Consider the following 25706-nt stretch of genomic DNA (forward strand, 5'->3'; position numbering starts at 1 on the left):
GCTGCTGGGGGTGGGGGGAGCGGCTGCACCGAGCGGCCCCGGCGGGTGTGAGGACCGACCGCAGCGGGGTGGGTGGAAAGAGCCGCCTCGCCCCCGCCCCTAGCCGGTGCCTGCAGCGGGGCGCTGGCCGCAGGGAAGAGACGCAGCCCCTGCGATCCGCTGGGGGCCCCGCCGGCGCGCAGTTGCTCAGCGCCGGGCTGCGGCCGGAGCAGAAGTTGGTGCCTTTTGGTTGCTCCCCGTTGCGCGGGAAGTTGCTCGTGGGCGGAGGGGGCTGCTGCCCGGGGCTGTGTGTGGGTGCGAGCCCCCGTGGTTGCAGCCCCGGGATGCGGGGGCCCTTTGGGGTTCCCGCCCGCTCCCCCTTGTCCCCGAGCGGGCGCGGAGCTGCTGCCAGCCTGGCGGGATCTGTTCGGGGGTCGGGCTGAGCCGGGGGCGCTCCCTGGGGGTCGGACCGACGGGGGCAGAGCCGCTCTCGCGTAGACAATTGACCGGGAGAGGGGCGCGACCCGGGTAGGGAGGCTCCCTCGGGGAGCAAGGCGCTTTGGTGTCTTTATTGAAAGGCCTTCCCACCCCTTTCCCAAATCCTCGGTGTGATCGGCGTCACATCTGCACATCCAGCCCGAGTGGCACCATTCATGGCCATGCCTGGGACTGGGAAGCGTGTGTGTGTTAAAGCAGGCTTGACATTCACCCAGTATCTAGTGTAGTGCTTTAACCCTCCGGGTCCCCGCTCCCATATGTCTTCTTGAGCAAACAGATAACAGGAGTGCGGATAAATCTCATATACGGTAAAAAGCAAAATGGTCACCTGCAGATAGCAATACCATGTGTGGTGACTTCAGTGGCCTCCTTTCCCACTAGTTCTGGAATAATTTATAGCCAGAACTTCCTCCAGTTTCAAAATTAGAGATGAAGTTTATTTTTCTGCACTGGTTCTGAACAATGTTAATAGTGCGTTAACTGTCCAAGGAATGCTTAAGTAAAAGGAGCTCATTTCCATATGAGCAGCGTTTAGTTTCTTATGTTAGTGAAAAATTGGGGTTCTTCAAACTGTAATTTGTGGGCAATAGGGTTTCATCTTTATGATTGTTGTTTAAAAACAAAAAAAAACTTCTAGGAGCAATGTAGTACTTGGCTGTTTTATTGCTGAAGTAAAATAAATGGAATGTTTAGTGTTTTTCAATTATGGTCTCTTTACAAACCTGCCTTCAAGTAGATTAGTCCCTGGGGGGATGAAAAGATAACTGCTTAGGGAAGGGTATCACTCAGCTGTTATATTATTATTTTTATCTCCTAGATATGCAGAGTGTTTCTCCTTGTATTCCTTCCAATTTATTTTTACAGGAGGCAGTTGATATTGGAGTTAATCCAACCAAAATAAAATTCTTAGAGTACATTTAAAAAAAACCCTCAAAAATCTGTTTTAATAAATCTGCTGTCTGTTCTAATGAAGCTTTCTTCACATTTCAGTATCCAGCTGAGGTGTGGAGGATACTTTATTTTATAATTGGTCAGATATACAAGATCTGCTCAGCTGTGGTTCTATAGTGGCCATATGCCAGAATCTTGAAGTCCTCCCCAGATTGAACTAAAGTGAAGCAGGTTAGTACTTTGTGCTGACCAAGGTAGAACATTGCATGCTGGGGTTTGTGGTTTCTGTGGACTGACCCACATCTTGAAATGAGGTTATCTGGGGACCAGGCTGTTAGGTGACCCCACTTTATTCTGCCCCCTTACCAAGTAGCAATCTCTTCTCTTGTTCTGAACAAGACATAGTTTACCTATTTTTGCCTTGTGTTTGTGAATTAATTTCTCAATTATTCCTTTACTGCAGGATCAGATAGTAGAATTGCATGATGGGATGTGGAAAATAGCCTTTTTTAAAAAGGTTCTGTTGATAAGTAGCAAAAGGTTCAGTGGAAGTTATTAAAGAACATGTTAAAAGGACATGATTAATGTCCTAGGAGAAACACTCTATCTGAAAGTTTCAGCACTCTGTCCAAATATCTTTTTAGCTCCTGTCTTTCTTACTACTTAAGTTTAATTCTTTTGATAGAAGTAAGAGATTTTTATTATCTAGTATTTTTACAAGTAACACCAAGTATGATTATAATGGAAAGATAGTGACTCACATAAACAACCAGAGTTTGTGACTTTAAAATCACAAAAATTGGTAGGGGAATGAGGAGTAGTACTAGAAACTAACTATTTTTAAATGACTTAATTTCAAGTTGAAAATGTCCCTTTTGAAGTTGAGATAAAGATTACACAATGAATAACATAAATTTTTAAAACAAGCTACTAGTAACCAAGCTCTTATGACAGTTTAAATGTTCAAAGAATAGTATACCAATTAGAGTATCAGAGGGGTAGCCGTGTTAGTCTGGTTCTGTAGAAGCAGCAAAGAATCCTGTGGCACCTTATATGCTTGCATCCGAAGAAGTGGGTATTCACCCACGAAAGCTCATGCTGCTAAACGTCTGTTAGTCTATAAGGTGCCACAGGATTCTTTGCGGCTTATACCAATTAGAGATGACGGTGAACAAGATTTTTTCCTTAATGGAATAGTAGGTTTACAAAGATATTAATAAGATGGTTTTAGTGTACCATCGTAAAATTCCCCCCCAACCCTGATGTTAGGTCAGATTCATTTTACTTTACAAATAAAATCATGCTTTCATTTTAGAAATCAAGACAGTTAGCAATTCTATATTATCTTGGGCCTGGCATTACCCAAACACAAATTTTAAGGTCAGAAATAAATCTTGATAATATGGTAGATTTAGTTCACTGAAAGGGCAAGGTTTATAGTTTTCAGGGGTTGTAGGTGTTTACCAGATTCTGACATTTAAAGTTTGTGAATGGACTATTGAATTAAGGTTGAGCCGAAGGAGAAGTTCACTTTGCTGGTGGTGAAGAAGCCATTGAGGGACTAATTACCGGTGCTTATAAAGGTCACCAGGCTCAGTCAGCTTTAAATTTGTGCAAAATGTCATTAAGTTTGGCCCACGGAAATGCAGACGAATTAGTCAGTTAGGTCAACCTCTTCATCTAATGTGTATGGGGCAGGGGTCTGTTGCATATGGGAATTTTGACCTTCGCTGTAATAAAGTCATGCTGATTAAAGGCATAGGTGCTGGAACAACTTTTATAGTGGGGTTGCTGAAAGCAATTGAACAAAACTGTAAGCCCTGTATATAGTGGAAACCACTTCAAACCATGGGGTGTTGCTGCACCCCTAATTCCAGCACCTATGATTAAAGGTTATGAAAATGAAAACATGATATGCTTGTTTAGGGAATTTAGGAAGTAGAGTTTAAAACTAAGCATTGTCTGAAACCAGAAATGAAAAGTGTTTTAGTTTTTTAGACTGAAAAATGGGCTTTGGGAAGAGAAAAACATCTGTCTTGTGTAATAGCTAACTAAAATGTGGTCCTAGGTAAAGTTAAAGGGCCTGATTTTTCAGAGGTGCTGCCTCTGCTTTTATTGACTTCATTTGGAGTTGTGGTTGCTCAAACTTGTGAAAACGAGTGTCTGTGAATTCTATAAAATGAAATCAGTGTTGTCTATAGATAACTATGATATATAGAATGGAATGAACCAACAAAACCCTTGAGTTTTGAAATCTAAAACATGTATATTTTGGATAGATTTTTGCACAGTTTGTATTTTCTGATTTATTATATCACTGGTCTTGAGGAATAGTTGCGAGTGAAATGATTAGTATAACTATACAAAAATGGGTAGAAACTTTAATGATGAGTTCATTCTCATTTTTCATCCATATATTCTGTTGACTTTGCTTTGAGGCCAGAATAAATGTGTGCAGATTGTGGGGCACTGAAATTACCATAATGAAAGTACTAAGAGCAAAGGATATGCCCATGTTTCTAATGTCTTGTCTTGTTTTATTTTTTAAATTGCCCTTTCAGGCTCGTGCTCTCACTGGCTTATAGACTTTAAGGTCAGAAGGGACCATTATGGTAATCTAGTCTGACCTCCTGCACAATGCAGGCCGCAGAATCTCACCCACCCACCCACCCACTCCTGTAACAAACCCCTAACCTATGTCTGAGTTATTGAAGTTCTCAAATTGTGGTTTAAGGACCTCAAGGTGCAGAGAATCCTCCAGCAAGCGACTCGTGCCCCATGCTGCAGAGGAAGGCAAAAAACCTCCAGGGCCTCTACCAATCTGCCCTGGAGGAAAATTCCTTCCTGACCTGAAATATGGCGATCAGCTAAACCCTGAGCATGCGGGCAAGACTCACCAGCCAGACACCCAAGAAAGAATTCTCTGTAGTAACTCAGATCCGTAGAAGTCAAAAGGAAATGTTGTACAATCCGTGGTGAGCTTTTTCAGAATGAACAGATAGCTTGTGATAGACTCCCAATAACACTTCTTCAGTCACAAGGTATTACTATAGAAATCTTGCAGCAGATTTGTCATTTGAGCCTCGTCATTAACGAATAAGCCTTGTTGGCATTCAGACTGTTTTAATTTGTAGATTGTGAATAATATCTCAAATGCTAGAAATGATACCATGATTTACAAAACCCAGTCTGTGTACTCTGTGATGTACGAACAGGGGAAGACATAGTCATGGCTGTGTCGCATGACTGTCTCATAAACAAAGTAGGGAAATACAACCTAGATGGAACTACTATACGGTGGGTGCATAATTGGTTGGAAAATAGTTCCCAGAGAGTAGTTATCAGTGGTTCACAGTCATGCTGGAAGGGCATAATGAGTGGGGTCCCGCACGGATCAGTTCTGGGTCTGGTTCTGTTCAATATCTTCATCAATGATTTAGATAATGGCATACAGAGTACACTTATAAAGTTTGTGGACGATACCAAGCTGGGAGGGGTTGCAGGTGCTTTGGAGGATAGGATTAAAATCCAAAATGATCTGGACAAACTGGAGAAATGGTCTGAAGTAAATAGGATGAAATTCAATAAGGACAAATGCAAAGTACTCCACTTAGGAAGGAACACTCGGTTACACACATACAAAATGGGCAATGACTGACTAGGAAGGAGTAGTGCGGAAAGGGATCTGGGGGTCATAGTGGATCACAAGCTAAATATGAGTCAACAGTGTAACGCTGTTGCAAAAAAAAAAAAAGCAAACATCATTCTGGGATGTATTAGCAGGATTATTGTAAGTAAGACACGAGAAGTAATAAATCCGCTTTACTCTGCGTTGATTAGGCCTCAACTGGAATATTGTGTCCAGTTCTGGGCGCCACATTTCAAGGAAGATGTGGACAAATTGGAGAATGTCCAGAGAAGAGCAACAAAAATGATTAAAGGTCTAGAAAACATAACCTGTGAGGGAAGATTGAAAAAAATGGGTTTGGTTAGTCTGGAGAAGAGCAGACTGAGAGGGGACATAAGTTTTCAAATACGTAAAAGGTTGTTACAAGGAGGAGGGAGAAAAATTGTTTTTCTTAACCTCTGAGGCTAGGACAAGAAGCAATGGGCTTAAATTGCAGGAAAGGCGGTTTAGGTTGGACATTAGGAAAAACTTCCTAACTGTCAGAGCAGTTCAGCACTGGAATAAATTGCCTAGGGAGGTTGTGGAATCTCCATCATTGGGGATTTTTAAGAGCAGGTTGGACAAACACCTGTCAGGGATTGTCTAGATAATACTTAGTCCTGCCTTGAGTGCAGGGGACTGGACTAGATGACCTCTCAAGGTCCCTTCCAGTTCTGTGATTTTATGGCCTTTAGGAGTATACATCCTGAATTATGTATGTGTACCCTGTTTGTTTTGCACAAAGTATAAGTGAAAAAATATTGTTTAATACATTTTAAAACAGAAAACCAAAAGATAGCGTGCTGATAGTTAACTTAATTAATCCCAAAACATTATATGGAAAACAAATAAATAATAGCATGAGTTGGTATGTCAGGGTTTCAGTGTAAAATTAAATTAATGGAAAATGCCATCTGCTAATGATTTACCTTATTCCATTCTGTGAAGAGTCTAAATCGTAAATAGTGTAAGAAAGAAGAGTGATAAGAATATTGAACAGAATTTTCCATAATGTACTGGTTTCCTTTACACTTTCCTTTTAAACAAAAGGAAAATATGATACCTAGGCTCCAATTTGCCCTCCCCCCCACAAAAAAGTTTGTTGATGTTGTCAATAAGGAGAAAAAACTGAAAAGCTCTGGTTTTAGATAGTTCTTCATAGTTTCTTATCCCCTCTCTCTCATATAGTTGCCTTATACCAGTTTGTGCAGTGACTTCTTAACTAATTGTTGGGTAGTGGGGTTTGGCAATTGCAAGCATAGACCCCAAACTTGCAAAGTGTAGCATTTTGGTGTACAGATGGTTGTGTTTGGAGCTCCAGTGAAACCAGCAGGCTCTAGAGGTTTCAGAGTGGTAGCTGTGTTAGTCTGTATCAGCAAAAAGAACAAGGAGTACTTGTGGCACCTTAGAGACTAACAAATTTATTTGGACATAAGCTTTTTTGGTCTAAAACCCACTTCATCAGATGCATGCAGTGGAAAATACAGTAGGAAGATGTATATACACAGAGAACATGGGGAAAAAATGGGTGTTGTCATACCAGCTATAACAAGACTAATCAATTAAGGTGGGCTATTATCAGTAGGAGGAAAAAAAACTTTTGTAGTGATATTTAGGATGGACCATTTCCAACAGTTGACAAGAAGGTGTGAGTAACAGTAGGGTAAAAAATTAGCATGGGGCAATAGCTTTACTTTGTATCATGACCCATCCACTTCTAGTCTTCATTCAAGCCTAATTTAATGGTGTCCAGTTTGCAAATTAATTCCAATTCAGCAGTTTCTCGTTGGAGTCTGTTTTTGAAGTTTTTTTTGTTGGAGTATTGCGACTTTTAGGTCTGTAAATTGAGTGACCAGGGAGGTTGAATAGTTCTCCGACTGGTTTTTAAATGTTATAATTCTTGAAGTCTGATTTGTGTCCATTTATTCTTTTGCGTAGAGACTGTCCAGTTTGGCCAATGTACATGGCAGAGGGGCATTGCTGGCACATGATGGCATATATCACATTGGTAGATGTGCAGGTGAACGAGCCTCTGATGGTGTGGCTGATGGGATTAGGTCCTGTGATGGTGTCCCTGTGAATATGTGGACAGAGTTGGCAGTGGGCTTTGTTGCAAGGACAGGTTCCTGGGTTAGTGTTTTTGTTGTGTGGTGTGTGGTTGCTGTTGAGTATTTGCTTCAGGTTGGGGGGCTGTTTGTGAGGACTGGCCTGTCTCCCAGGATCTGTGAGAGTGAGGGATCGTGCTTCAGAATAGGTTGTAGATCCTTGATGATTTGCTGGAGAGGTTTTAGTTGGGGGGCTGAAGGTGACGGCTAGTGGCATTCTGTTACTTTCTTTGTTGGGCCTGTCCTGGAGTAGGTGACTTCTGGGTATTCTGGCTCTGTCAATCTGTTTCTTCACTTCAGGAGGTGGGTATTGTAGTTTTAAGAACGCTTGATAGCAATCTTGTAGCTGTTTGTCTCTCTCTGAGGGATTGGAGCAAATGCGGCTGTATCTTAGAGCTTGGCTATAGACAATGGATCGTGTGATGTGGTCTGGGTGAAAGCTGGAGGCATGTAGGTAAGTACAGCGGTCGGTAGGTTTCCGGTATAAGGTGGTGGTTAAGTGACCATTGTTTATTAGCACTGTAGTGTCCAGGAAGTGGATCTCTTGTGTGGGCTGGTCCAGGCTGAGGTTGATGGTGGGATGGAAATTGTTGAAATCACGGTGGAATTCCTCATGGGCTTCTTTTCCATGGGTCCAGTTGATGAAGATGTCATCAATGTAGCGCAAGTAGAGTAGGAGCGTTAGGGGACGAGAGCTGAGGAAGCGTTGTTCTAAGTCAGCCATAAAAATGTTGGCATACTGTGGGGCCATGTGGGTACCCATAGCAGTGCCGCTGACTTGATGGTATACATTGTTGTGGATGAAGACCAAAATCACAAAGTTCAGCCATCAGGTTTGCTATGAACGTTGGTGTAGAGGGCGTCTACATCCATAGTGGCCAGGATGGTGTCTTCTGGAAGATCACCAATGGATTGTAGTTTCCTCAGGAAGTCAGTGGTGTCTCGAAGATAGCTAGGAGTGCTAGTAATGCTCCATGTTGCAGGGCCTTAGTAGTAGTTCTTTGGTCTTAGTTTGAAGCTTGAAAATAGTATATATAACTTTGTAATTTTGTGGCCTGAAAATTAATGTCTTGTGATGCCTACAATAAGGGAATCAATAATATTTCTTTAATATATAATTAATACATATTAACATAATCACTGGAATATATACATAGCAGAGCTAACTATATGATTGTGTTGCTATAACTTTAATCTTCCTGCATTCCAGTGTCTCTACAGTTTAATGGTGTTCACTTGTGTGTTGTATACAATATTTATTGTAAATGTTTTAGGGCTGGGGACATCTTCATGTTCTTTGTGAAATGTCTAGTATAATTTTGAATGCTATGAAAGATAAGTAATACTGGAAAACTGAACATAAAAGGGAGGATCTGAAAAATGTTTATCTGCTAAATAATGGAAGGGGAGCATTAAATATCCTATTTCTTGAACCAAGCAGAGAATATTGTGAAAATGCCTCAATAGCAGCTTTAAGAACAAAGGGACAAAGCAGGTGGGCTGCTAGCCTAATGAAAGAGAATAGTCAAGTGATTCTGCTATTAAAAAAAAAAAAAGGAAGAAAGGCATTGCAAGAGAGCACTACTCGCTTTTCTGCATTTATTAATGCATTTGAATTGAGAAATAAGTCACCAGCTGAACAATACCTAAAAGGAATCTATTTGATCAAAACGTGAGAGGTGGTAATGTGGTTATTCAGTAAAGGCTTGGGGCCGTAAGATTTCACTTCCAAATGATTTAATTTTTCTTTCTGAGAAGAAACTGAACCCAGTACTAACAAAGGCTTGCCACAAGAGGAAGCCCTACCAAAGGCCTTGTTGACATTAAGGAATTTTGCACCCAGTGCCATTACAGGGTTAAATACAGTGATGTAACTACACCTGTACTAATTTCCTTACTGGAAACAAGGCCAATGACAGAAGCCAAACTAAGAAAAGTCAATGCATTGTATGTAATTCCTGCTGTAATTTGGAGTGCATGAATATATGCTAAGGCAAAAGACCCAGGCATGTTTCTACCTGCAGTGAGGCATCGGGGGTCAAACTGGTTTTGGAGGAACAACTAGCAGCTGATACTTGATGGTGGTTTTCCACTTGGAAAAACAAATAAAATAAAGCTATTCCAATCTCTGTGAATGCAAGGAAAATATATGATGGAGTAGAGTGAGGTTACACCTTACCTAATTGTTTGCTAAGGTATGGACTACCTGTGCATTTCAAACAGTGGATATAAATAGTTTACCAGAATCATATGGGAGGGGTGTGGGTATGAAAAAGAGGTCAGAATCACACCCCCTCTTATTCTGCAAGTGAGGCAAAGATACTTTGTCTTGTTCCTTCAGTTTAGAGCAAAAAAGGAGAATTTGGACATGTGTAATCCCTGGTAAGTGCATGTTATGGGTCCCCTTATGTGCTGACAGGGGAAATATAATATAGTTCATGCTTTTATCTCTGGAGGGCCCTGATTCAAACCCCAATGTGTCAGCCAAGAGAGCAGCCATCACCCGTTCGTGCAAAGGACTTGAAACCAAACACAGCATTGCTCTTAAACACACAGGGCTTGATTCAGCGCCCTTTGCTGTCAGTGGAAAGTTTCCTGTTGCCTGCAGTGAGCTGTATCAGTCCATACATTCTAGAATTGTCCTTTCTTCTGCTGTAAAAAGTGAGCTATTTGGGACTACACCTCTCTTTAAAGTAATCCCTAAACAATTTAATGTCAGGAGACTAGAATAGTGACCAAATGGGAAAAAATAAAAGAAGAGTAATTCAAGTGGGCAAAGAAATAGGTGAGATGATTGAACAAACAATTAACAGAAGAAAATATTAGGACTACATTTTCATTCTACTGTCATATTAAAAAATAGCTGGGAGAGCTGCACACCTCTTGATCTCTAGGCTAGGGACGATATCTGCAAGAATTTGTCTTGTCTGCTAGGATGTTCTTAGTCTTAGTGTATGACTCTCAGATTTATGCGTGTTCTTGCTCTGAGCCTAAGGAGTGATGAACTGGTAATCAAAGGAAAACCCCTGGGGTGGGGTTTGAAGGACTGCTCACTGGCCAGAGCCCTTGTTGGGGTTAATCTCTGGTAAGCTTATTAGCATGTGTGTAGCTTCATTGATTGTTCTAAATATATTTGCTCTGTAATGCTTTTACCTTAAGATTCAATGTGCTTTCTGAGAAAAAGCTGGCTGGTAACTTTAAATGTGGCAGTTTCATTGTTTACTGTCTCAAAGGGGAAAAGTGAAGCAGGCCTGCTTAGGCACTATGACTTTGCTGGGGAATTCACAGTATAGGCAGCCAGCTATGCAGCCTGGAAATACCCTGGTAAGGAGGAAGAGACACATCTGTGCCCAAGAGCACAAGATGGCTGGAGAGCTGGGAGCTGAAGTGGGTACCCTTGAGGGGGAACTATAGAGGGGAAATTCAGGTGCAGTTGTCACATGAACTGTGACATGTGTATACTAGTTTATTTTTGAATACTTGCTTTCTTATGCTGTCCCATGCAATTAAATGATTATTTGGCTCTACTTGGAAATTGTTACAGGCAGGGATTTGGAGCAGTCAAATTTTTGAATTGCTACGCTCCAGCTCTGGGCAAAAACCTACTGGTCCACATTCCAGCTCTGGGCTCTGCTCCAAAGCCCTGGTTACAGGTAGGGCTGTCAAGCAATTAAAAAATTAATGGCGATTAATCACGCTGTTAAACAATAATAGAATACTATTTATTTAAATATTTTTGGATGTTTTCTACATTTTCAAATATTGATTTTAATTACAATACAGAATACAAAATATATAGTGCTCAATTTATATTTTTGATTATAAATATTTCACTGTAAAAAACCAAAATAAATAGTATTTTTCAGTTCCCCATTACATGTACTGTAGTGCAATCTTTATCATAAAAGTTGAACTTACAAATGTAGAATTATGTACAAAAAGCCTGCATTCAAAAATAAAACAATATCAAACTTTAGAGCCTACATGTCCACTCAGTCCTACTTCTTGTTCAGCCAATCGCTCAGACAAACAAGTTTGTTTACATTTGCAGGAGATAATGCTGCCTGCTTCTTGTTTACAATGTCACCTGAAAGTGACAACTAGCATTCGTATGGCACTGTTGTAGCCAGCATTGCAAGATATTTACATGCCAGATGCGCTAAAGATTCATATGTCCCTTCATGCTTCAACCACCATTCCAGAGGACATACATCCATGCTGATGACAGGTTCTGCTCGATAACAATTCAGAACAGTACTGACCAATGCATTTTCATCATCTGAGTCAGATGCCACCAGCAGAAGGTTGATTTTCTTTTTTGATGGTTTGGGTTCTGTAGTTTCGACATCAGAATGTTGCTCTTTTAAGACATCTGAAAGCATTCTCCACACTTTGTCCCCCTCAGATTTTTGGAAGGCACTTCAGATTCTTAAACCTTGGATTGAGTGCTGTATCTATCCTTCAAAATCTCACATCGGTACCTTCTTTGCGTTTTTTCAAATCTGCAGTGAAAGTGTTCTTAAAACAAACATGTGCTGGGTCATGATCCAAGACTGCTATAACAACTGCTATATATGGCAGAATGCGGGTAAAACACAGAGCAGGAGATGTGCAGTTGTCTCCCAAGGAGTTCAGTCACAAATTTAGTTAAAGCATTATTTTTTTAGCGAGCATCATCAGCATGGAAGCATGTCCTCTGGAATGGTGGCAGAAGCGCGAAGAGGCATACAAATGTTTAGCATGTCTGGCATGTAAATACTTTGCAATGCTGGCTACAAAAGTCCCATGTGAATGCCTATTCTCACTTTCTGGTGACATTGGAAATAAGAAGCGGGCAGCATTATCTCCCATAAATATAAACAAACTTGTTTGTCTTAGCCCTTGGCTGAACAAGAAGTAAGACTGAGTGGACTTGTAGGATCTAAAGTTTTACACTGTTTTGTGTTTAAAAAAAACCCTACATTTGTAAGTTGCACTTTTGCAATAAAGAGATTGCACTTCAGTACTTGTATGATGTGAATTGAAAAATACTGTTTCTTTTATCACTTTTACAGTGTAAATATTTGTAATAAATAATATAAAGCGAGCAGTGTATACTTTGTATTCTGTGTTTGTAATTAAAATCAATATATTTGAAAATGTAGAAGAACATCCAGAAATATTTAATACATTTCAATTGGAATTCTGTTTAACAGTGCGTTCAAAACTGCAATTTAATTTTTGAGTTAATCGCATGAGTTAACTGTGATTAATTGACAGCCCTAGTTACAGGACATGAAACACCCAAGAGTTTGGTTATATGATACTAACTAGAAAAAACTCTCAAATTCATCTCCCCGCCCCCCCATGTCTCTTGTTTGTGCATGAGGGAAAACATGATGTAGTTATTCATAATTAGATGTAATTTGATCATTAGTTAAAACACACTAAGGGCAAACACATTTGTTGCAGACAGATCCTAGAGTAGCTGTGTTTCTGAAGTAGACTTCAGAGCTAAACTTAATAAGAACCTGTCAGAAAGAAAAGCTAGTTTGGTCACTTTTGAATGAGTTTAAGAGAAGTTTCACAACTCTTCCTTGGTTTTCCTCCAGTAAAGCATGACCCTTTTTCTGTGAGGTTTAAAGCTTAGAGGGCACAATAATAACTCGGATCAGTTGGAAGTAATTGCAACTAGATCATCAGCATAGTTTTGTTTAATTTACAGTGTTTATTTAGTCTTTTCATGTTGGGGAAGTTTTAATCAAATTCTTCATGCTCTTGGAGACTCGAGAGAGGAATAGCAATAGTTTGGGCTTATTGTTTTGAGGATTATACTTTATTGTATATGTAGTTTCTGGGTTCATGGTGGAAACATCTTAGTACTCTGTGGGTCATTCAGAATATTTCCTCTTTAAAAACAGGTCGTGTGCACAAGAGTTCACTCTTTAGCCTGTTGCTTTCAGTACTGCTAAACTCTGTTCATCAGTGTACTAATGCATTAGAAGAAAGGAGTTCTATTTTTAAATTAGTCACATAATGAAAGGGATTTGAAATGAATCCTTTGAATGTTAATTCAGTGGAACTATTTTGTTGGTGACGCATCTGTGGAGTTTTAAAATGTGCAAAATAGCCTATGAAGGCTGCTTGTTAATTTTTTTTTCACCTGGATTTCTTTAAGCTGTTTTTCTGTTTTAGGTGTACTGAGGACATTACACAGCTCATCCTTGTGGGCTGGATTAATAGTGCCTGATGGCTGTATGTGCCCGAATGGCTATAATCCTTAAATCAACATATCAACCATGTGTGCTGTGGGGGAGCTTAATGCCGCTTTCCCTAGGGAATAAGAATTGACGGTTGCAAATGAAAAGCAAAAATGAAATCTTGACCTTTGGAATATTTTGAAACTGTGTGGGGATTACCCAGTATACAATTATCTTGCAACTAAAGTAACAGGAATCCATTTGTGTTTCTTCACCCTTCCTCCCTCTCCCTACAATTTGCAGAAGTTTATTTTTTGACTGACTCCCCCACAGCTGACAGTTTTTGTTTTTTGGGGGCTGGGAAGTGGGAAGGGTGTGATATAAGCTAAGGTTCTACTTACAATAAAAATCAAAGCTTACCTGCACTCGGTGAGTGCTTTTGTTTTTGGTTCTGGGAGGCAGCCATTATACATTCTTAATTTTATGGTGCTTGATGAGCAAAGGGAAATCTAACAATGCAGTTCTTATTAAGAGACCTAAACTTCAGAAAATATAATTAATCACCATATCTACATGAGTAAAAGGATTTTTAATTTTTCTTACTAAAGTAGTGTGAGCCAAGAACTATAAAAAACATGAAATGGTTCAGAGCTTGAGAGTCATTAACAGAGATCAGGAGTTCTGATGATATGACACATTCTGCCTTCACGAGTTTTCATGTCATTAGAATTATTTGATGTTGCCTAACTTGGTTAGTCATGTAGTATGTTTTTCTTTCTTGAAGTACAGTAGAATCTCAGAGGTACAAACACCAGTGTTACAAACTGATCAGTCAGTCACACACCTCGTTTGGAACTGGAAGTAAGCAGGCAGCAGCAGAGACCCTCTTTCCCCCCCCAAAAAAGGGGGGGGGCAGCATTTTTCTTCTGCATAGTAAAGTTTCAAAACTGTAATAAGTCAATTTTCAGTTGTAAACTTTTGAAAGAATAACCCTAGCGTTTTGTTCAGAGTCACGAACAACTTCCATTCCCGAGGTGTGTTTAACTCTGAGGTTCTACTGTGTATGTATATTGATTTGGAAACCAGCATACATTTTCTTTCTAATGTTATTGCGGTCTATGGCACGTTTCTACAGTATTTATCCATAGTACCTACTTTTAACAGTTTTTTTTTTAATTGAAGAGATTAATTTGATGGAAGCAGCTTCAATTTGTTTGTTTACTTTTTGTTGGGTTTTAGTAATTTTATAGCTAAAAGCTTTTGCTATTTTAGAAACGCGCAGTTGGCTGTCAGTTTGTTTATTTTTAACAAATGTTAACACAGGAAGAGTATTATTAGAACCTAACATTTTGATCCTCCAGCTTTCTCACACCTAAAAGTGGTGAAGGGTTGAAAATCTAGGAGGGATATCAAGGGTTTGGATGTCTGTAAAATTAAATTCCATTTTTTAAATATAATTTAGATGTTGTGTTTGAGCATCAGGGCTCAAGCTGTATGTTTGTCCTGTGTGTAATTTAGAAGGATAGAAGATAGGAAACTCAATATTGCATAGTAATCTTTTTGGTTTTGTTGAAGCTTTTTTCTTTTCACTTATTCTGGAGTACTGCGTGGTTAAAAAATCCTGGTGTGAACATTACAGAATTCCAGCTTCAAATTATGTATTGTATTCCTTGTAGGATATTGCCAAACACTTTCAGGATATTGCCAAACACTTTTTTTGATCATACAGAAGAATTATTCTACCAGATAAGTCTCCTGTCTTCCAATAAAGAGTTGATGGTGTCCTGGCCTCCTTCTGTCACTCCCTTTGCATTAAAGGGAGCCCCTCTGGACTATTTTTCACAGATATTTGAGGCAATGTGTTCTGTTCCTCTAACAGAAAGGATAATAGTTTAGATATTAATGAGGGTAGCTAGAAGTGTGGAAACTGATGGTTATTTAGGGGATTGCCCTCACAAGCAAACAAAGAGTGTTCTGGTAGCCAAAGCGAAAGAGACCATATATTGGTCCAATGGCTTGAAAAGCAGTGCAGCAACATATTGTGGAAGGCAAAAGATATGTGGGGACACTACATGGCTATCCACTGCAGCTAAAGAAGCCTCCAGTTGTAACAGCCTTTGTGTCACCAGGCTAAGCTTCAGCAGCCGAGAGAATGGGATTGTCCCAGTGCAACAACTCTCCCATTTTAATCAACCTCACGCACACATCATTCATGCACATCTCTTTTCAAAAGTCCTGTGATGATGGGGGAGCGGCAAAGTGACAGATGAAGATGATTACTGGCAGTCATCGCCACAGGCCTGCACACAGGTGTCCTGGGACATTGGTTCCCCATCCCTGACCCAAGGGCAGCAGGGAAGCTTGGCAACACCTCTGGTGACTGAGAAGCCCTTTTCAGGATTGCACTGCTCTCCCTTTGTAAAGGAAGGGGCTAGAAAAGGTGCCTCAAACATTGCCTGCCCAAATTAAATCCTGCCAGTTTACTGCAGTGGCGGATCATCCTCAATGTGGTCGAAAACCAAAGATAACTAAAAAAGCACGAAAGATTGCTACTTGGAACATCAGGACTATGATAGACAAAGATGATACTTCTCAATTTGAAGGAAGAACAGCTTTCCTTTCAAAAGAGCTAGCCCGGTTTGAAATTGCAGCACTCAGTGAAACTAGATTGTAGACAAGGGTTTTATTACAGAACCGGCTGGGGGTTACACCTTCTTTTGGAAGGGAAAAAAACATACGAAGCTAGAATCCATGGAGTGGGAATTGCCATCAAGACCAAACTCTTGCAATGTCTTGAAGACTTTGCAGTAGGCATTAATGAAAGACTCATGAAACTCCAGTTACCACTAAATAAGTCGCCATTTGCTACCATCATCAATGCATATGTACCCACCTTAATAAGCCCTCACGATGCTAAGGAACAGTTCTGCTCTGATCTTAACTCTCTCATCAAGTCAACACCACAAAGTGACAAACTAATCATCCTAGGAGATTTCAATGCAAGGGTAGGTAAAGATAAAAACAACTGGCAAGGTGTCACTGGTAAAAATGGCATGGGAAAAATGAATGAAAATGTTCTCCTACTCTTAAGCAAGTGTGCAGAACATAGCCTTCAATTACAAATACCATCTTCAGACAGGTAGACAAATATAAAACTACATGGATGCACCCGAGCCAAACAATGGCATCTAATAGATTACATTATTGTCCGACAATGTGACATAAGGGATGTCAGGATCACCAGAGCCACGAGCAGAATGTTGAACAGATCATAGAATGATTAGGTCAATACTGAATCTGTACATTGTACCCACACCCCTGAAATGTCCCAAAAGAATCAATGTCCCCTGATATTGCTAACCTAAACCATGCATCCTATTCAGACAAGCTACAAAGTGCACAAGAAACCAGCCTTGGTTATAACCCTGTCTCATGGGTGGAATTCAGAGACACAGTACAAAAAACTGCAACTGACCTCCTCAGATGGAAGAAACGGGCTCAATGTGACTGGTTTGATGGAAATGATGAGGAAATCACAGTACCCTTGAAAGAAAAAATGACACTTTAAAAATCCGGCAAAATGATACTCGGTCTACCCCAAAGAGAGACAGAGTCAAACATCTGCAAAGTGAGGCACAAAGACAACTATGCTTAATACAACATACATGGTGGGAGAAGGTAGCAGAAGACTCTTAACTGTATGCGGAAACAAATGAAACAGAGAAGTTCTTCGATTTCTTGACACTAGTCTATGGACCTTAAAGGGGGGGGCGCAGGTTCGCTCATGCTGGGTGATGGCAGGAAAGTCATCAAAGACAAGCATGGCATGGAACAGAGATGGGTTGAACATTTCAGCCAACTACTGAACAGGCCATCCTCAATTGAAACAAGTGCTATTAATCTGATGCCTCAAAAGGCCTATTCAGCACCACCCTCACTTGAAGAAATAGAAAAGGGAATCAGTATGATGAGCTCAGGAAAGTCCTCCTATATAAATCTGTGGGTCCAGAGGTGGTAACAATATTCCAGAAGATCCTTACTGACATCTGGGACAACAAAGAAATGCCACAGGACTTCAAAGATACCATAATTATTCCTTTATTTAAAAATAAGGGCAGCAAAATGGTCTGAGATAACTACTGTGGGATATCTCTCCTATCTGTCGCTGGAAAAATCTTTGCTCATGTCCTCCTGAACTGACTGATTTCATCTGTCTCAGAAGCCAATCTACCTGAGACTCAGTGCAGATTCAGACCTGGTCGTAGCACTATAGACATGATTTTCAGTAGTAGGCAAATACAAGAAAAGTGTATCTAACAAAAATGGATCTGTTCAGTGTCATTGATCTGACAAAAGCATTTGATACAGTCAATAGAGAAGGATTATGAATGATCCTCTGCAAACTTAGTTGGCCACCAAAACTGGTAAAGATTATTTGTTTGTTTCATGGGGGGATGCAAGGTCAGGTACTTTTTAATGGAGATATCACTGATACTTTTCCCATTTCAAATGGAGTCAAACATGGCTGTGTCCTTGCCCCTGTACTGTTCAACCTCTTCTTCACCCAAGTTCTCAACTGTGTTACAAATGGGCTTAACAGAGGCATATACATCAGATACAGACACGACGGCTCAATCTTATAAGGCTTAAAGCAAAAACAAAAGTAACAGAACTACTACTAAGAAGCACTCTTTGTGGATGATTGTGCCTTCTTAGCACACACAGAGGGAGATCTCCAGTGCGTCATAGATCGTTTCGCTGAACCATCAACATTGTTTGGCCTCACAATCAGCCTGGAGAAAACTGTGGTGTTGCATCAATCCATCTTCACCACTCTGTGCCATATCCCCTGGCATATCCATTAGTGGAATCCACGTAAAGCAAGTTGACAGTTTTACCTGTTGCAGCAGCAACATCTCCAGTGGTGGATCTCTTGACAAAGAGATCACAAACACGATACAGAAAGCTTCTCAGTCATTAGGAAAGCTAGGTAACAGAATCCACAAAGTCCTGAAATCCCACAACATAACCCTCTCAACAAAAATAAAACTTTACAATGCTTTTGTGCTCACGTCTCTCCTCTACGGCTGTGTGACCTGGACATAGTTAGAGGCCTTCCACATGCGGTCTCTGTGAGCCATTATGGGGCTCCACTGGCAGGACAAAATTACCAACCTGAGGTTTTCCAAAAGTCAAATGCCACAAGCATCAAGGCCATGCTGACAAAAGCCCAACTACGCTGCATTGGACACATCATTAGGATGCCTGAATATCGACTCTCCAGAAAAATGTTCTATGGAGAATTGGCACAAGGACATCGGAATCAAGGCTACCCCAGAAAGCGCTACAAGGACAGCATCAAGACAGCATACGATTTGGTGCAATAAAACAAGATGATCTCGAAGGCCACGTTAAATAGATCAGCATGGCAACACACAACACTGAAGAAGACTGAAATAATTGATTGTTAGCTGCAATGGGAAAAGCATTATACTACTGCTAAAGCTACCGAGATGCTCACCAATGACTTTGTCCATCCAATCTGCTTGTCACGCTTTGAACCTCAGAGTCACTCCAGAATCCACAAAAAGAGAGAGCATGAAAACATCATTGAACTGATGGACTACATATACCATATTAATGAGGGTCTATTATCTTTAATTAGGGCAGAAACTAATGTATTGTGAGGCTGCAGGTTTGTCATGATGTGCTAAAAACCTAATGGATAGCATGATTTTTCCCATTTGTCTGTGACTGTTTTTTCTGTGTCTGATTCACTCCGCAGCTCCTGTGTCCTGTGGGGCTGGGCCTGGCTTCCTGAGCCGGGTGTTGGGACCTGGAGTATCAGGTCATGGTTCTGGTCAGGTTTGGTCCACCCGACTCTCCATTATGGTGGGGGAGGGCAGGCAGGCCAGCAGTCAGTGAGTGACCTTGCAACCTAGAGCACCGGGTTGTAGTGCTGGTCAGGTTTGGCCTGTCTGACCCCCCCCTGTCATGACAGGTTTGGCCCCACCCGACCCTGAGCGGTGCTGCAACCCTGCACCTTGGGTTGCAACAGCCGGAGGAGGGCACTGAGTCCAGCCCCACAGGGCATTGGACCCCTGCTGGAGGGTGTGATTAGGGTGAGTGCGCTGCTGTGTGGTGAGGAGGAAGGTATTTTTTAAAATAAAAAATCAGGGAGCATTCATGGTAAATTTAGTAACCCCTGACTTTCACTTCATTTATTATGTCTGCTCCCTGATTTTTAATTAAAAATGCATTGACAAATCTGCAGCCCTAATTATGGCCTTATGTCTGCCCATGTTTTTGCTCACTGAATGATGGGTGAAGTTCTCTTTCCAGATTCATGTTCGTTACATACCCATAACCTCACTGACGGAAGTAGGAGTCTTGGGCCAGAGAGTATTGGAATTGGTCATATAAAAGGCATTAGGTTGTCATCTGGTTCTAATCTATACCTCTGCCGAAACAGGAGTGTTCTCTACAAAATTATGGCTAAGTTTTGAGCTTCTTTAAAGTGCTCTAAACAATGCAATTGCCATCCCTTCCATTAGAAAAGCTATTCCATAATGTAGCTCTCATTGTGAAAAAAATATTCCTAATGTTGCGCCTAAATAAATTTTCCTTTATTTTATCCAAGCACTCATAAAATACTGTACATCTTCATGCCACTTTAAATTCCACACTCTACTTGGTGCTTACATCCTTTAAATCAGGCCTGCACAACTCGTAAAAGTGGCGAGGGCCATATTACTCCAAAGAAAACAGCTGAGGGCCAACACCCCCCCCTCCTCAAAACACAACCCCCCCCCCCCAGCATCACCCGACCTGCAGAAACAAAGCCTCCTTCCCCAGCGCTGCCCTGCCAAAACCGCGGTATTGAACCTTGGAAATATATTATAGTGGGCCCCTAAGGTAGTATAATTAAGGTAAAAGAAAAATGTCTTTTTGCTAGAAGTAGAATAAGATCTTCCCCCCACTTTGTAATCAATTGTTGAATGAATGAGGTGTGACTATGGAAGGCAGGCACCTGCAACCCTTGGAGAGGGGATGGGAGCCAGACCAGATCAGTAGAACAGGTCAGCCACCAATTCGTAGCTCGTCTCCTCAGCCCCCCACCCCCGCTGCCGGCTCACCTGCCCCTGCTCACCTGCCCCCCTTGCCAATGCCCGCCCGCTTGCCTCCTCAGACCCACACTCCCCTAGCTCACCTGCCCTCCCACTCGACTTCTCGGCCTCCCACCCCCCTGGCCAGTGATGAGCTGCCAAAATCTTAACTGGTTCCCTCCTCACCCCACAAGGGGGTCGTGGCCTGCCCCCCTGGAACCCCTGCTCCATCCATCCTCCTTCCCTGTCCCCTGACGGCCCCACCCCACCCCATCCAACCCCTCCTCTCATTCCTGATGGGCCCCCTGAGACCCCTGCCCCATCCAACCACCCCTTCTCCCTGTCCCCTGCCCACCCCTGGAACCCCTGCTCCTGACGCCGCCCCCCCTGGGACCCTTGCCCCCATTCAACCCCCCTGTTCCCGCCCTTTGACTGCCGTGACCACAACTAATGACCTAGGAGAAATTTAACCACTGAGACTTTAGTCTTTAGTTGCTTGAAAACACCAGGGCTTTGAAATCACAAATTTGGCTACTTAGTACTAATTTCTACCAACCAGATTCAATAGCATACAAAGTCTATACTTTCTTCTACTATGACTAGAACTGGAAGGTGGAGGCTGTTATGCTGGAGGTTGGGGATTCTCAGCAAGCATGTCTTTGATCTATGGGCAGTCACAAGCTTTACTGAAGCTGGTGAGTGTGATAGCCTTCCATTCAGGCTAAATGAGGGAGTAGTTATAGCCGTCTTTTTTGTTTAGTGATAGCTGAAACAATAGAAGCCACTGCCCAAATCACAGGCTGGATTAGGAGATCAGCCACTGGGCTCAGGTGTCTTTCCTGGTGACTGAAAGCAAACACAGGAACTAGTTATTTAATTGTTATATGTGTCCATAAGCAAGAAGCAAACAGAAGGCAGCAGAAAAGCCAAGGAGATGTCAAGAAAAGGACTGGTAACGTGGCCCTGAGGGAGAGCCAATAAAGGGTTTTATGCAGAGTGCTAGCTTGAAAGAGGTTGGAATTGTCAGCAAAGAAACTTCCTTCTGTTTCATTTCTGTTGTGTTCAGAGAAACAGGACTTTGAGTTTTAGGATTTGTAAATAGGATTGTATCGAAGGAGGAATACATGACTGTCATAAAGATTTCAAAATTAAGATAACTTACAAGGCTCTGAATATTGGCTAAAGGCTTGGGCTAAAATGGGTAACAGTATTATGAGATAGTGCTGTATAAGAGGGGAAAGTCTCTCCTTGCTGGTTACCATCCAGGAATGTGGACTTGCAAAGTTTGCATGCTATAAAGGCACTTTTTGTAAGCATAATATGGGGTATATTAAAAATTATTTTAAAATCCAATAGACTAGCTATGCACAAAATAGGGTCACATTTATAAGGCCATGCAAATAGGCACAAAAGTTATCTTAGAAGGTGGCTGCATAAATCTGTTCATGTCTCCATGAATCTTTTTTTAAAGCCATTTTCATGGCATCTAGATGCTTAGTTTGCCTGTCATTTTAGGAGCTTCACAAGAAGGGGGTCTGTGTGACTTGCAGTGGCATGAAAGGCAGAAGAGGCTTAAATGCTGTCTGAAGTGCCTTCCACAGCTACACCGCTCCTAAATCCCCCAGGAACGGAGCTCTGCTGTTCTGTGATTTAAAAGCCATTGACAGCTCCTCATTCTCTATCCTGTGCACTCATCTTCTTGGACCAGGGGCTAGAGCTGTGCAATTTATCAAATGATTTCAAATCAGTTAACAATGCTGCATAATTCAGCTGTGCCGCCTAAAATGTGGGAGGGGGACCTTTGACTCATTTAGATTTAATGAGCCTCTTAGTACAAGTACTCTGAGCAGAATAGAAGTAGATAAATCATCTTTTCACCTAATGTAAGTACAATTAAGGGTTTGTTGTCAGCCAGGAAACAGCTGCAGAGCAGGATCCGTGGTTAGGTACCTTATTCAGGTATAATCATCCAATAGGAAATGATACCGTGTCTGTCTCATGGCTTCCAGAAGGAACTGCTTATAGGTAGGCAGAACTAAAGGGAGGCTCACATGAAGGTCCCAGAGAGGTCAGGCTCTAAAAGACAAATTGCAAAGCACTGGGCTGCTAACTTTCTCACATCTTGCTTGTGACTGGGCTGCCAAATTCATGTCTCACTTGCCTGTGTCTTTGAGTCACATGCATCCAACTGAGCTGTGGGCAGGTGCAGGCAGTTTCGAGGACTTCTCATCTAGGTCTGCTGCTTCTCATTTTGCATCTGGGGTGCACCATAGCAGCTGAGAAAACATGGATAGTAATAGGTGACGGTCCCAGGCTCCCTAGCCCTGCTGTGAGCTTTGTCAGGCTTCCCCTGCAGCTGTGCATCCAGCTGCCTTCCTCAGCTTCCCATTTGAACTCCACCAGGCAGCCTGGCATCCTCAAGAACCCACCCATTTACCCATCACTTCTAGATACCCTTCAGCACTGACGCATCTGTCCCAGCTACAGCTGCCATGTTTTGCACAGCTCCATGTCCCTACCTTCCCACCACTGCTTTGGATAGGGTGGGCTGACAATAAGCCTAGGTTTCTAAGGGTATGTCTACACTATGGGATTATTCCGATTTTACATAAACTGTTTTTTTAAAAACAGATTGTATAAAGTCGAGCGCACGCGGCCACACTAAGCACATTATTTCGGCGGTGTGCGTCCATGTACCAAGGCTAGTGTCGATTTCCGGAGCGTTGCACTGTGGGTAGCTATCCCATAGTTCCCACAGTCTCCCCCGCCCATTGGAATTCTGGGTTGAGATCCCAATGCAAAAACAGTGTTGCGGGTGATTCTGGGTAAATGTCGTCACTCAATCCTTCCTCCGTGACAGCAACGGCAGACAATCATTTCGCGCCCTTTTGCCCTGGATTGCCCTGGCAGATGCCATAGCATGGCAACCATGCAGCCCGTTTAGCCTTTTGTGTGATGAAGTAATAAAGAATGCAGGAATAAGAAACACTGACTTTTTAGTGAAATAAAATGAGGGGGAGGCAGCCTCCCGCTGCTATGATCGTCCAGGCAGTACAGATTCTTCATTAGACATGAAGGGGGGGGGGCTGATGGAGCTCAGCCCCCAGTTGCTATGAAGAGGACGGTTTTCAATCCTTTTGCACCGTCTGCTGGGAATGACCAGGAGTCATTCCCATTGTTGCCCAGGCACCCCTGGCTGACCTCACCGAGGCCAGCCAGGAGCACTCACGGAATGATGACTGTTTTCCACCATTTTGTACCGTCTGCCATCAGGAAAGGAAGGGGAGGGGATGCTGCTGTTCAGCGCCGCAGCACAGCGTCTACCAGCAGCATGCAGTAGACATACGGTGATATTGAAAAAAGGCAAGAAACAATTTTTTTTCCCTTTTCTTTCATGGGGGAGGAGGGGGGTAAATTGACGAGATATACCCTGAACCACCCGGGACCATGTTTTTGACCCTTCAGGCATTGGGAGCTCGGCCAAGAATGCAAATGCTTTTCGGAGACTGTGGGGACTGTGGGATAGCTGGAATCCTCAGTCCCCCCCTCCTTCCCTCCATGAGCGTCCATTTGATTCTTTGGCTTTCCATTATCCTTGTCACGCAGCATTGTGTGGCCTCTGTCTGGAGATTTTTTCAAATGCTTTGGCATTTCGTCTTCTGGAACAGAGCTCTGATAGAACAGATTTGTCTCCCCATAAAGCGATCAGATTCAGTATCTCCCGTACAGTCCGTGCTGATCAGCGCTCCACGCTGGGCAAACAGGAAATGAAATTCAAAAGTTCGCGGGGCTTTTCCTGTCTACTTGGCCAGTGCATCCGAGTTCAGATGGCTTTCCACAGCGGTCACAATGGTGCACTCTGGGATACCGCCTGGAGGCCAATACCATTGAATTGCGGCCACACTAACCCTAATCCGACATGGCAATACCGATTTCAGCGCTACTCCCCTTGTCGGGGAGGAGTAAAGAAATCGGTTTTAAGAGCCCTTTATCGATATAAAGGGCTTCGTTGTGTGGACGGGTGCAGGGTTAAATCGGTTTAACGCTGCTAAATTCGGTATAAACACGTAGTGTAGACCAGGCCTAAGTATAACCAGGTTATTTGCAAATATGCAAATTAGGTGATTAAATTGTGGAAAATGTCAAGTGTAGAATGGCGTGAAACTTGGCACCTGTGTCCAAACAGTACACACACAGATTATCTCTAAAGTTACATATACAACAGAATAAACAAGGTATGCATTAGTAGGCTGTTGGTGCATGGTTTACTGACACGTAGCAGCTGCAGCTGAATGGGTGCTTTGCCATGGCTTAGAGCAGTGGTCCCCAACCTTTTTGTGGCCAGTAGCACATTCATGTTTTCAGAAGAGTGTGGCGGGCACCAACAATTACTCACATACAGGGCCAGCTCCAGGCACCAGTGGAGCAAGCACGTGCCTAGGGCAGCACATGCTATGGGGCGGCATTCCGTCCATTCTGCAGAGTCAGAGCGGGTTTTTTTTGGTTTTGGGTTTTTTTGGCGCCAGTTCTGGGCAGTGCAGAGAGAAGCTGGAGAGAAGCCAGGAGGACAGAGAACACTGGCTCCTGCAGCCCCAGAGTACTCTGTCCCCAGCAGGCGTGGGGCTGCGGCTTCTCTCCCCTGCTGGGCACTAGGCGGGCACACACAAATGCCCCGGCAGGCGCCATGGCGCCCGTGGGCACCACGTTGGGGACCACTGGCTTAGAGCTATTGGTGTATGACTGAGTTTTTAAAAGGATGTTTTAAAAAATAAATGATTTCAAGGTTTTATACAACATTTTTCATTATGAACTTTTTCATAGTATGAGAAAATATGAGGGAAAAGATAAACCAAGAAGTCTTGAATGGAACTATTCATGTGGGTAAAGAAACTGTCATAAGTGTTTGCAGAATCAGGCCACAAACAAAACACATTCACTCTCCTGAAAAGTTTAGTCTAGATTAAATTAGAATATAAAGGCCAATTAAAATTCAGGGTTTAATTTCATTGGTTTCATCGAATAATTACAGTATGAAATATTTCTGATGTTTTGCATTCCTTGCTCAAATCTATTTTCAACATAACTTAGATGAAAAAAGTGTGGTGTGTTTTCTTAATTCTTCACCTTTGTAGGAAAGATTTCATATACAGACATTGTTCTAGTCTCTATTGTCACACTGTCCTTGATCATCCCCCTTTTTTCTTTGCCCTCCTTTTGTCTCCCTTATGATCTGCTTTTTTCCCTCTTTAACATTTTCTGTACTTTTCATTGTATGAGAGGA

At 42.2% G+C, this 25706-nt stretch overlaps 1 protein-coding gene across 6 annotated transcripts in view; it reads left to right on the top strand.

Annotated features, from left to right (window-relative positions):
- FARP1 (FERM, ARH/RhoGEF and pleckstrin domain protein 1) overlaps positions 1-25706 on the top strand; it is a 323275-nt gene that overhangs the window by 653 nt on the left and 296916 nt on the right. Inside the window, exon 1 of one of the 6 annotated variants that reach the window (XM_039543004.1) lies at positions 101-214. The exons of 4 other annotated variants lie outside the window; for them this stretch is intronic. The gene's annotated coding sequence lies outside the window, so the exon portion shown is untranslated. Of the gene's footprint in view, positions 1-100; positions 215-1469; positions 1600-25706 lie in introns of those variants that run through there. One more of the 6 variants, XM_039542994.1, reaches the window with a different exon arrangement.

Source organism: Mauremys reevesii, linkage group 1 (assembly GCF_016161935.1).
Source record: "Mauremys reevesii isolate NIE-2019 linkage group 1, ASM1616193v1, whole genome shotgun sequence".
NCBI lineage: Eukaryota > Metazoa > Chordata > Testudines > Geoemydidae > Mauremys > Mauremys reevesii.